Source organism: Pseudophryne corroboree, chromosome 9 (genome assembly GCF_028390025.1).
Source record: "Pseudophryne corroboree isolate aPseCor3 chromosome 9, aPseCor3.hap2, whole genome shotgun sequence".
In the NCBI taxonomy this organism is placed as follows: domain Eukaryota; kingdom Metazoa; phylum Chordata; class Amphibia; order Anura; family Myobatrachidae; genus Pseudophryne; species Pseudophryne corroboree.
In genome coordinates, this window is record NC_086452.1 from 418,721,032 (window position 1) to 418,733,118 (window position 12,087).

General features: G+C 48.7%; 1 long non-coding RNA gene across 1 annotated transcript in view; it reads right to left on the reverse strand.

Moving 5' to 3' along the window:
* Positions 1-12,087, reverse strand: part of LOC134957098 (uncharacterized) — a 255,859-nt gene that overhangs the window by 115,943 nt on the left and 127,829 nt on the right. The window lies entirely within an intron of this gene.

Consider the following 12,087-nt stretch of genomic DNA (forward strand, 5'->3'; position numbering starts at 1 on the left):
TTAGGTAGAATAAAGCCAGTTTGTGCAAGGGCCTCCAAATTGCCTCTTTTTCCTGCCAGTATAAGTACGGACTGTGTGACGTGCCTACTTGGATGCGGTCACTCATATAATCCTCCACCATTTTTTCAATGGTGAGAGAATCATATGCAGTGACAGTAGACGACATGTCCGTAATCGTTGTCAGGTCCTTCAGTCCGGACCAGATGTCAGCATCAGCAGTCGCTCCAGACTGCCCTGCATCACCGCCAGCGGGTGGGCTCGGAATTCTGAGCCTTTTCCTCGCACCCCCAGTTGCGGGAGAATGTGAAGGAGGAGATGTTGACAGGTCGCGTTCCGCTTGACTTGACAATTTTCTCACCAGCAGGTCTTTCAACCCCAGCAGACTTGTGTCTGCCGGAAAGAGAGATCCAAGGTAGGCTTTAAATCTAGGATCGAGCACGGTGGCCAAAATGTAGTGCTCTGATTTCAACAGATTGACCACCCGTGAATCCTTGTTAAGCGAATTAAGGGCTCCATCCACAAGTCCCACATGCCTAGCGGAATCGCTCCGTGTTAGCTCCTCCTTCAATGTCTCCAGCTTCTTCTGCAAAAGCCTGATGAGGGGAATGACCTGACTCAGGCTGGCAGTGTCTGAACTGACTTCACGTGTGGCAAGTTCAAAGGGCATCAGAACCTTGCACAACGTTGAAATCATTCTCCACTGCGCTTGAGACAGGTGCATTCCACCTCCTATATCGTGCTCAATTGTATAGGCTTGAATGGCCTTTTGCTGCTCCTCCAACCTCTGAAGCATATAGAGGGTTGAATTCCACCTCGTTACCACTAGAGATGAGCGCCTGAAATTTTTCGGGTTTTGTGTTTTGGTTTTGGGTTCGGTTCCGCGGCCGTGTTTTGGGTTCGACCGCGTTTTGGCAAAACCTCACCGAATTTTTTTTGTCGGATTCGGGTGTGTTTTGGATTCGGGTGTTTTTTTCAAAAAACCCTAAAAAACAGCTTAAATCATAGAATTTGGGGGTCATTTTGATCCCAAAGTATTATTAACCTCAAAAACCATAATTTCCACTCATTTTCAGTCTATTCTGAATACCTCACACCTCACAATATTATTTTTAGTCCTAAAATTTGCACCGAGGTCGCTGTGTGAGTAAGATAAGCGACCCTAGTGGCCGACACAAACACCGGGCCCATCTAGGAGTGGCACTGCAGTGTCACGCAGGATGTCCCTTCCAAAAAACCCTCCCCAAACAGCACATGACGCAAAGAAAAAAAGAGGCGCAATGAGGTAGCTGTGTGAGTAAGATTAGCGACCCTAGTGGCCGACACAAACACCGGGCCCATCTAGGAGTGGCACTGCAGTGTCACGCAGGATGTCCCTTCCAAAAAACCCTCCCCAAACAGCACATGACGCAAAGAAAAAAAGAGGCGCAATGAGGTAGCTGACTGTGTGAGTAAGATAAGCGACCCTAGTGGCCGACACAAACACCGGGCCCATCTAGGAGTGTCACTGTAGTGTCACGCACGATGTCCCTTCCAAAAAACCCTCCCCAAACAGCACATGACGCAAAGAAAAAAAGAGGCGCAATGAGGTAGCTGACTGTGTGAGTAAGATAAGCGACCCTAGTGGCCGACACAAACACCGGGCCCATCTAGGAGTGGCACTGCAGTGTCACGCAGGATGTCCCTTCCAAAAAACCCTCCCCAAACAGCACATGACGCAAAGAAAAAAAGAGGCGCAATGAGGTAGCTGACTGTGTGAGTAAGATAAGCGACCCTAGTGGCCGACACAAACACCGGGCCCATCTAGGAGTAGCACTGCAGTGTCACGCAGGATGGCCCTTCCAAAAAACCCTCCCCAAACAGCACATGACGCAAAGAAAAAAAGAGGCGCAATGAGGTAGCTGACTGTGTGAGTAAGATAAGCGACCCTAGTGGCCGACACAAACACCGGGCCCATCTAGGAGTGGCACTGCAGTGTCACGCAGGATGTCCCTTCCAAAAAACCCTCCCCAAACAGCACATGACGCAAAGAAAAAAAGAGGCGCAATGAGGTAGCTGACTGTGTGAGTAAGATAAGCGACCCTAGTGGCCGACACAAACACCGGGCCCATCTAGGAGTGGCACTGCAGTGTCATGCAGGATATCCCTTCCAAAAAACCCTCCCCAAACAGCACATGACGCAAAGAAAAAAAGAGGCGCAATGAGGTAGCTGACTGTGTGAGTAAGATAAGCGACCCTAGTGGCCGACACAAACACCGGGCCCATCTAGGAGTGGCACTGCAGTGTCACGCAGGATGGCCCTTCCAAAAAACCCTCCCCAAACAGCACATGACGCAAAGAAAAAAAGAGGCGCAATGAGGTAGCTGACTGTGTGAGTAAGATAAGCGACCCTAGTGGCCGACACAAACACCGGGCCCATCTAGGAGTGGCACTGCAGTGTCACGCAGGATGTCCCTTCCAAAAAACTCTCCCCAAGCAGCACATGACGCAAAGAAAAAAAGAGGCGCAATGAGGTAGCTGACTGTGTGAGTAAGATAAGCGACCCTAGTGGCCGACACAAACACCGGGCCCATCTAGGAGTGGCACTGCAGTGTCACGCAGGATGTCCCTTCCAAAAAACCCTCCCCAAACAGCACATGACGCAAAGAAAAATAAAAGAAAAAAGAGGTGCAAGATGGAATTGTCCTTGGGCCCTCCCACCCACCCTTATGTTGTATAAACAGGACATGCACACTTTAACCAACCCATCATTTCAGTGACAGGGTCTGCCACACGACTGTGACTGATATGACGGGTTGGTTTGGACCCCCCCCAAAAAAGAAGCAATTAATCTCTCCTTGCACAAACTGGCTCTACAGAGGCAAGATGTCCACCTCATCATCATCCTCCGATATATCACCGTGTACATCCCCCTCCTCACAGATTATCAATTCGTCCCCACTGGAATCCACCATCTCAGCTCCCTGTGTACTTTGTGGAGGCAATTGCTGCTGGTCAATGTCTCCGCGGAGGAATTGATTATAATTCATTTTAATGAACATCATCTTCTCCACATTTTCTGGATGTAACCTCGTACGCCGATTGCTGACAAGGTGAGCGGCGGCACTAAACACTCTTTCGGAGTACACACTTGTGGGAGGGCAACTTAGGTAGAATAAAGCCAGTTTGTGCAAGGGCCTCCAAATTGCCTCTTTTTCCTGCCAGTATAAGTACGGACTGTGTGACGTGCCTACTTGGATGCGGTCACTCATATAATCCTCCACCATTCTTTCAATGTTGAGAGAATCATATGCAGTGACAGTAGACGACATGTCCGTAATCGTTGTCAGGTCCTTCAGTCCGGACCAGATGTCAGCATCAGCAGTCGCTCCAGACTGCCCTGCATCACCGCCAGCGGGTGGGCTCGGAATTCTGAGCCTTTTCCTCGCACCCCCAGTTGCGGGAGAATGTGAAGGAGGAGATGTTGACAGGTCGCGTTCCGCTTGACTTGACAATTTTCTCACCAGCAGGTCTTTCAACCCCAGCAGACTTGTGTCTGCCGGAAAGAGAGATCCAAGGTAGGCTTTAAATCTAGGATCGAGCACGGTGGCCAAAATGTAGTGCTCTGATTTCAACAGATTGACCAGCCGTGAATCCTTGTTAAGCGAATTAAGGGCTCCATCCACAAGTCCCACATGCCTAGCGGAATCGCTCCGTGTTAGCTCCTCCTTCAATGTCTCCAGCTTCTTCTGCAAAAGCCTGATGAGGGGAATGACCTGACTCAGGCTGGCAGTGTCTGAACTGACTTCACGTGTGGCAAGTTCAAAGGGCATCAGAACCTTGCACAACGTTGAAATCATTCTCCACTGCGCTTGAGACAGGTGCATTCCACCTCCTATATCGTGCTCAATTGTATAGGCTTGAATGGCCTTTTCCTGCTCCTCCAACCTCTGAAGCATATAGAGGGTTGAATTCCACCTCGTTACCACTTCTTGCTTCAGATGATGGCAGGGCAGGTTCAGTAGTTTTTGGTGGTGCTCCAGTCTTCTGTACGTGGTGCCTGTACGCCGAAAGTGTCCCGCAATTCTTCTGGCCACCGACAGCATCTCTTGCACGCCCCTGTCGTTTTTTAAAAAATTCTGCACCACCAAATTCAAGGTATGTGCAAAACATGGGACGTGCTGGAATTTGCCCATATTTAATGCACACACAATATTGCTGGCGTTGTCCGATGCCACAAATCCACAGGAGAGTCCAATTGGGGTAAGCCATTCCGCGATGATCTTCCTCAGTTGCCGTAAGAGGTTTTCAGCTGTGTACGTATTCTAGAAAGCGGTGATACAAAGCGTAGCCTGCCTAGGAAAGAGTTGGCGTTTGCGAGATGCTGCTACTGGTGCCGCCACTGCTGTTCTTGCGGCGGGAGTCCATACATCTACCCAGTGGGCTGTCACAGTCATATAGTCCTGACCCTGCCCTGCTCCACTTGTCCACATGTCCGTGGTTAAGTGGACATTGGGTCCACCTGCATTTTTTAGGACACTGGTGAGTCTTTTTCTGAGGTCCGTGTACATTTTCGGTATCGCCTGCCTAGAGAAGTGGAACCTAGATGGTATTTGGTAACGGGGGCACACTGCCTCAATAAATTGTCTAGTTCCCTGTGAACTAACGGCGGATACCGGACGCACGTCTAACACCAACATAGTTGTCAAGGCCTCAGTTATCCGCTTTGCAGCAGGATGACTGCTGTGATATTTCATCTTCCTCGCAAAGGACTGTTGAACAGTCAATTGCTTACTGGAAGTAGTACAAGTGGGCTTACGACTTCCCCTCTGGGATGACCATCGACTCCCAGCAGCAACAACAGCAGCGCCAGCAGCAGTAGGCGTTACACGCAAGGATGCATCAGAGGAATCCCAGGCAGGAGAGGACTCGTCAGAATTGCCAGTGACATGGCCTGCAGGACTATTGGCATTCCTGGGGAAGGAGGAAATTGACACTGAGGGAGTTGGTGGGGTGGTTTGCGTGAGCTTGGTTACAAGAGGAAGGGATTTACTGGTCAGTGGACTGCTTCCGCTGTCACCCAAAGTTTTTGAACTTGTCACTGACTTATTATGAATGCGCTGCAGGTGACGTATAAGGGAGGATGTTCCGAGGTGGTTAACGTCCTTACCCCTACTTATTACAGCTTGACAAAGGGAACACACGGCTTGACACCTGTTGTCCGCATTTCTGTTGAAATAGTTCCACACCGAAGAGCTGATATTTTTGGTATTTTCACCAGGCATGTCAACGGCCATATTCCTCCCACGGACAACAGGTGTCTCCCCGGGTGCCTGACTTAAACAAACCACCTCACCATCAGAATCCTCCTGGTCAATTTCCTCCCCAGCGCCAGCAACACCCATATCCTCCTCATCCTGGTGTACTTCAACACTGACATCTTCAATCTGACTATCAGGAACTGGACTGCGGGTGCTCCTTCCAGCACTTGCAGGGGGCGTGCAAATGGTGGAAGGCGCATGCTCTTCACGTCCAGTGTTGGGAAGGTCAGGCATCGCAACCGACACAATTGGACTCTCCTTGTGGATTTGGGATTTCGAAGAACGCACAGTTCTTTGCGGTGCTACTGCTTTTGCCAGCTTGAGTCTTTTCATTTTTCTAGCGAGAGGCTGAGTGCCTCCATCCTCATGTGAAGCTGAACCACTAGCCATGAACATAGGCCAGGGCCTCAGCCGTTCCTTGCCACTCCGTGTGGTAAATGGCATATTGGCAAGTTTACGCTTCTCCTCCGACAATTTTATTTTAGGTTTTGGAGTCCTTTTTTTACTGATATTTGGTGTTTTGGATTTGACATGCTCTGTACTATGACATTGGGCATCGGCCTTGGCAGACGACGTTGCTGGCATTTCATCGTCTCGGCCATGACTAGTGGCAGCAGCTTCAGCACGAGGTGGAAGTGGATCTTGATCTTTCCCTAATTTTGGAACCTCAACATTTTTGTTCTCCATATTTTAATAGGCACAACTAAAAGGCACCTCAGGTAAACAATGGAGATGGATGGATACTAGTATACAATTATGAATGGACTGCCGAGTGCCGACACAGAGGTAGCTACAGCCGTGGACTACCGTACTGTACTGTGTCTGCTGCTAATATAGACTGGATGATAATGAGATGTAGTATGTATGTATAAAGAAGAAAGAAAAAAAAACCACGGGTAGGTGGTATTCAATTATGGACGGACTGCCGAGTGCCGACACAGAGGTAGCTACAGCCGTGGACTACCGTACTGTACTGTGTCTGCTGCTAATATAGACTGGATGATAATGAGATGTAGTATGTATAAAGAAGAAAGAAAAAAAAACCACGGGTAGGTGGTATACAATTATGGATGGACTGCCGAGTGCCGACACAGAGGTAGCTACAGCCGTGGACTACCGTACTGTACTGTGTCTGCTGCTAATATAGACTGGATGATAATGAGATGTAGTATGTATGTATAAAGAAGAAAGAAAAAAAAACCACGGGTAGGTGGTATACAATTATGGATGGACTGCCGAGTGCCAACACAGAGGTAGCTACAGCCGTGGACTACCGTACTGTACTGTGTCTGCTGCTAATATAGACTGGATGATAATGAGATGTAGTATGTATAAAGAAGAAAGAAAAAAAAAACCACGGGTAGGTGGTATACAATTATGGATGGACTGCCGAGTGCCGACACAGAGGTAGCTACTATTAGGCGCCGGGGTCCGCTCGTCGGTGCGGCCCGGCGCCTAGCAACCAGGGACGCCGTGCGCGTACAGCCGCCGGCTCCCTGGCAACGCTAGACGCCGGGCGCACGGAGCCGCTCTGACCCTAGCAACGGGGACGCCACGTTCGGGCCGCGTTCCCCGTTGCTGGGTCTGTTCTAATTGTATCATGATGTGCTGATTGTATCATGGTGTGCTGGCCGTGCAGCATGCAAGCTGCACGGCATTAATTGTGATGACCCAGTCTGGCTCCTGATTGGGGAGCTCACACTTATAAGCACCCTTTGGACTTCTCACAGACGCCGGTGATAGCTTCCTGTTTGCCTTTGTCAGTTGCAGAGAGTTTCCAGTCCTGCTCAATCCGGTTGTTCCTGTCCTCAGTGGTCCTGTACTCGGATATTTGTCATCTATTCCTGGAGTCTGACCGAGCACCTTTAACATCCTGTGGTGTTCGTGAGTCGCGGCGCAGCCGTGTGTTGCGGCTTGTCCGCTTACTGTTTATTATTTAGTTTATTTGTGTTCTGGAGCTTTTGCGGAGGATTCCGCTCCCACAGATCCACTCTGGTATCCAGCGGTGCTGGATAGGAGTAATGGATCAGTGGATCTTTGGTTGTCCTTTTCCCTGGCGGCTAGTCCGCACATACCTTGGTTTAAGTTAGTTAGCTTGTAACCCCTGGCCTGGTTGCTTAGTCAGAGGGCCCCTTGTTATCACCCTGTCTCGGATTTCCCTTTGTCTCCCATTAAGACCTGAGGGGGCATCGGGGTTGGGCAGACATAATCCGCCCTTCGAACGCGGCTGCCATGGGCTCAAGCAACCATAGTCTCGCAGGGGATTTCTGATAACACGGGCGAGACAACGGAGTTAGGGCGCCAGGGGTTACTAGGCTCTCCTGCTCCCACAACCAGCAAATCTTCCCAGTACTCAGACCTCTGCCATTAGATCTCCTCTGGTCTGGAGTACGGGAATCATAACAGCTACAGCCGTGGACTACCGTACTGTACTGTGTCTGCTGCTAATATAGACTGGATGATAATGAGATGTAGTATGTATGTATAAAGAAGAAAGAAAAAAAAAACACGGGTAGGTGGTATACAATTATGGATGGACTGCCGAGTGCCGACACAGAGGTAGCTACAGCCGTGGACTACCGTACTGTACTGTGTCTGCTGCTAATATAGACTGGTTGATAATGAGATGTAGTATGTATAAAGAAGAAAGAAAAAAAAAACACGGGTAGGTGGTATACAATTATGGATGGACTGCCAAGTGCCGACACAGAGGTAGCTACAGCCGTGGACTACCGTACTGTACTGTGTCTGCTGCTAATATAGACTGGATGATAATGAGATGTAGTATGTATGTATAAAGAAGAAAGAAAAAAAAACCACGGGTAGGTGGTATACAATTATGGACGGACTGCCGAGTGCCGACACAGAGGTAGCTACAGCCGTGGACTACCGTACTGTACTGTGTCTGCTGCTAATATAGACTGGTTGATAATGAGATGTAGTATGTATAAAGAAGAAAGAAAAAAAAACACGGGTAGGTGGTATACAATTATGGACGGACTGCCGAGTGCCGACACAGAGGTAGCTACAGCCGTGGACTACCGTACTGTACTGTGTCTGCTGCTAATATAGACTGGTTGATAATGAGATGTAGTATGTATGTATAAAGAAGAAAGAAAAAAAAACCACGGGTAGGTGGTATACAATTATGGATGGACTGCCGAGTGCCGACACAGAGGTAGCTACAGCCGTGGACTACCGTACTGTACTGTGTCTGCTGCTAATATAGACTGGATGATAATGAGATGTAGTATGTATAAAGAAGAAAGAAAAAAAAAACCACGGGTAGGTGGTATACAATTATGGATGGACTGCCGAGTGCCGACACAGAGGTAGCTACAGCCGTGAACTACCGTACTGTGTCTGCTGCGACTGGATGATAAATAATGATATAAAAAATATATATATATCACTACTGCAGCCGGACAGGTATATATTATATAATGACGGACCTGCTGGACACTGTCTGTCAGCAGAATGAGTTTTTTATAGAATAAAAAAAAAAACACCACACAAGTCACACGACGAGTGTTTAACTTTTTCAGGCAATCACAATATAGTATACTATACTGGTGGTCAGTGTGGTCAGGTCACTGGTCAGTCACACTGGCAGTGGCACTCCTGCCTGCAGCAAAAGTGTGCACTGTTTAATTTTAATAATATGTATGTACTCCTGGCTCCTGCTATAACCTATAACTGCTCCCCAGTCTCCCCCACAATTAAGCTGTGTGAGCACAGTCAGATATTATACATAGATGATGCAGCACACTGGGCTGAGCACAGATATGGTATGTGACTGAGTCACTGTGTATCGTTTTTTTCAGGCAGAGAACGGATTATATTAAATAAAACTGCACTGGTGGTCACTGGTCAGTGGTCAGTCACTAGTAAACTCTGCACTCTCTAGTACTCCTAAGCTCCAGTAAATCAAGTGTCTCTGTCTCAATCTCACTCTCTCTCTTCTAATCTAAATGGAGAGGACGCCAGCCACGTCCTCTCCCTATCAATCTCAATGCACGTGTGAAAATGGCGGCGACGCGCGGCTCCTTATATAGAATCCGAGTCTCGCGATAGAATCCGAGCCTCGCGAGAATCCGACAGCGTCATGATGACGTTCGGGCGCGCTCGGGTTAACCGAGCAAGGCGGGAAGATCCGAGTCGCTCGGACCCGTGTAAAAAAACATGAAGTTCGGGCGGGTTCGGATTCCGAGGAACCGAACCCGCTCATCTCTAGTTACCACTTCTTGCTTCAGATGATGGCAGGGCAGGTTCAGTAGTTTTTGGTGGTGCTCCAGTCTTCTGTACGTGGTGCCTGTACGCCGAAAGTGTCCCGCAATTCTTCTGGCCACCGACAGCATCTCTTGCACGCCCCTGTCGTTTTTTAAAAAATTCTGCACCACCAAATTCAAGGTATGTGCAAAACATGGGACGTGCTGGAATTTGCCCATATTTAATGCACACACAATATTGCTGGCGTTGTCCGATGCCACAAATCCACAGGAGAGTCCAATTGGGGTAAGCCATTCCGCGATGATCTTCCTCAGTTGCCGTAAGAGGTTTTCAGCTGTGTGCGTATTCTGGAAAGCGGTGATACAAAGCGTAGCCTGCCTAGGAAAGAGTTGGCGTTTGCGAGATGCTGCTACTGGTGCCGCCGCTGCTGTTCTTGCGGCGGGAGTCCATACATCTACCCAGTGGGCTGTCACAGTCATATAGTCCTGACCCTGCCCTGCTCCACTTGTCCACATGTCCGTGGTTAAGTGGACATTGGGTACAACTGCATTTTTTAGGACACTGGTGAGTCTTTTTCTGACGTCCGTGTACATTCTCGGTATCGCCTGCCTAGAGAAGTGGAACCTAGATGGTATTTGGTAACGGGGGCACACTGCCTCAATAAATTGTCTAGTTCCCTGTGAACTAACGGCGGATACCGGACGCACGTCTAACACCAACATAGTTGTCAAGGCCTCAGTTATCCGCTTTGCAGCAGGATGACTGCTGTGATATTTCATCTTCCTCGCAAAGGACTGTTGGACAGTCAATTGCTTACTGGAAGTAGTACAAGTGGGCTTACGACTTCCCCTCTGGGATGACCATCGACTCCCAGCAGCAACAACAGCAGCGCCAGCAGCAGTAGGCGTTACACGCAAGGATGCATCGGAGGAATCCCAGGCAGGAGAGGACTCGTCAGAATTGCCAGTGACATGGCCTGCAGGACTATTGGCATTCATGGGGAAGGAGGAAATTGACACTGAGGGAGTTGGTGGGGTGGTTTGCGTGAGCTTGGTTACAAGAGGAAGGATTTACTGGTCAGTGGACTGCTTCCGCTGTCGCCCAAAGTTTTTGAACTTGTCACTGACTTATTATGAATGCGCTGCAGGTGACGTATAAGGGAGGATGTTCCGAGGTGGTTAACGTCCTTACCCCTACTTATTACAGCTTGACAAAGGCAACACACGGCTTGACACCTGTTGTCCGCTTTTCTGTTGAAATACCTCCACACTGAAGAGCTGATTTTTTTGGTATTTTCACCAGGCATGTCAACGGCCATATTCCTCCCACGGACAACAGGTGTCTCCCCGGGTGCCTGACTTAAACAAACCACCTCACCATCAGAATCCTCCTGGTCAATTTCCTCCCCAGCGCCAGCAACACCCATATCCTCCTCATCCTGGTGTACTTCAACATCTTCATCTTCAATCTGACTATCAGGAACTGGACTGCGGGTGCTCCTTCCAGCACTTGCAGGGGGCGTGCAAATGGTGGAAGGCGCATGCTCTTCACGTCCAGTGTTGGGAAGGTCAGGCATCGCAACCGACACAATTGGACTCTCCTTGTGGATTTGGGATTTCGAAGAACGCACAGTTCTTTGCGGTGCTTTTGCCAGCTTGAGTCTTTTCAGTTTTCTAGCGAGAGGCTGAGTGCTTCCATCCTCATGTGAAGCTGAACCACTAGCCATGAACATAGGCCAGGGCCTCAGCCGTTCCTTGCCACTCCGTGTGGTAAATGGCATATTGGCAAGTTTACGCTTCTCCTCCGACAATTTTATTTTAGGTTTTGGAGTCCTTTTTTTACTGATATTTGGTGTTTTGGATTTGACATGCTCTGTACTATGACATTGGGCATCGGCCTTGGCAGACGACGTTGCTGGCATTTCATCGTCTCGGCCATGACTAGTGGCAGCAGCTTCAGCACGAGGTGGAAGTGGATCTTGATCTTTCCCTAATTTTGGAACCTCAACATTTTTGTTCTCCATATTTTAATAGGCACAACTAAAAGGCACCTCAGGTAAACAATGGAGATGGATGGATACTAGTATACAATTATGGATGGACTGCCGAGTGCCGACACAGAGGTAGCTACAGCCGTGGACTACCGTACTGTGTCTGCTGCTAATATAGACTGGTTGATAATGAGATGTAGTATGTATAAAGAAGAAAGAAAAAAAAAACCACGGGTAGGTGGTATACAATTATGGACGGACTGCCGAGTGCCGACACAGAGGTAGCTACAGCCGTGGACTACCGTACTGTACTGTGTCTGCTGCTAATATAGACTGGATGATAATGAGATGTAGTATGTATAAAGAAGAAAGAAAAAAAAACCACGGGTAGGTGGTATACAATTATGGACGGACTGCCGAGTGCCGACACAGAGGTAGCTACAGCCGTGGACTACCGTACTGTACTGTGTCTGCTGCTAATATAGACTGGATGATAATGAGATGTAGTATGTATAAAGAAGAAAGAAAAAAAAACCACGGGTAGGTGGTATACAATTATGGACGGACTGC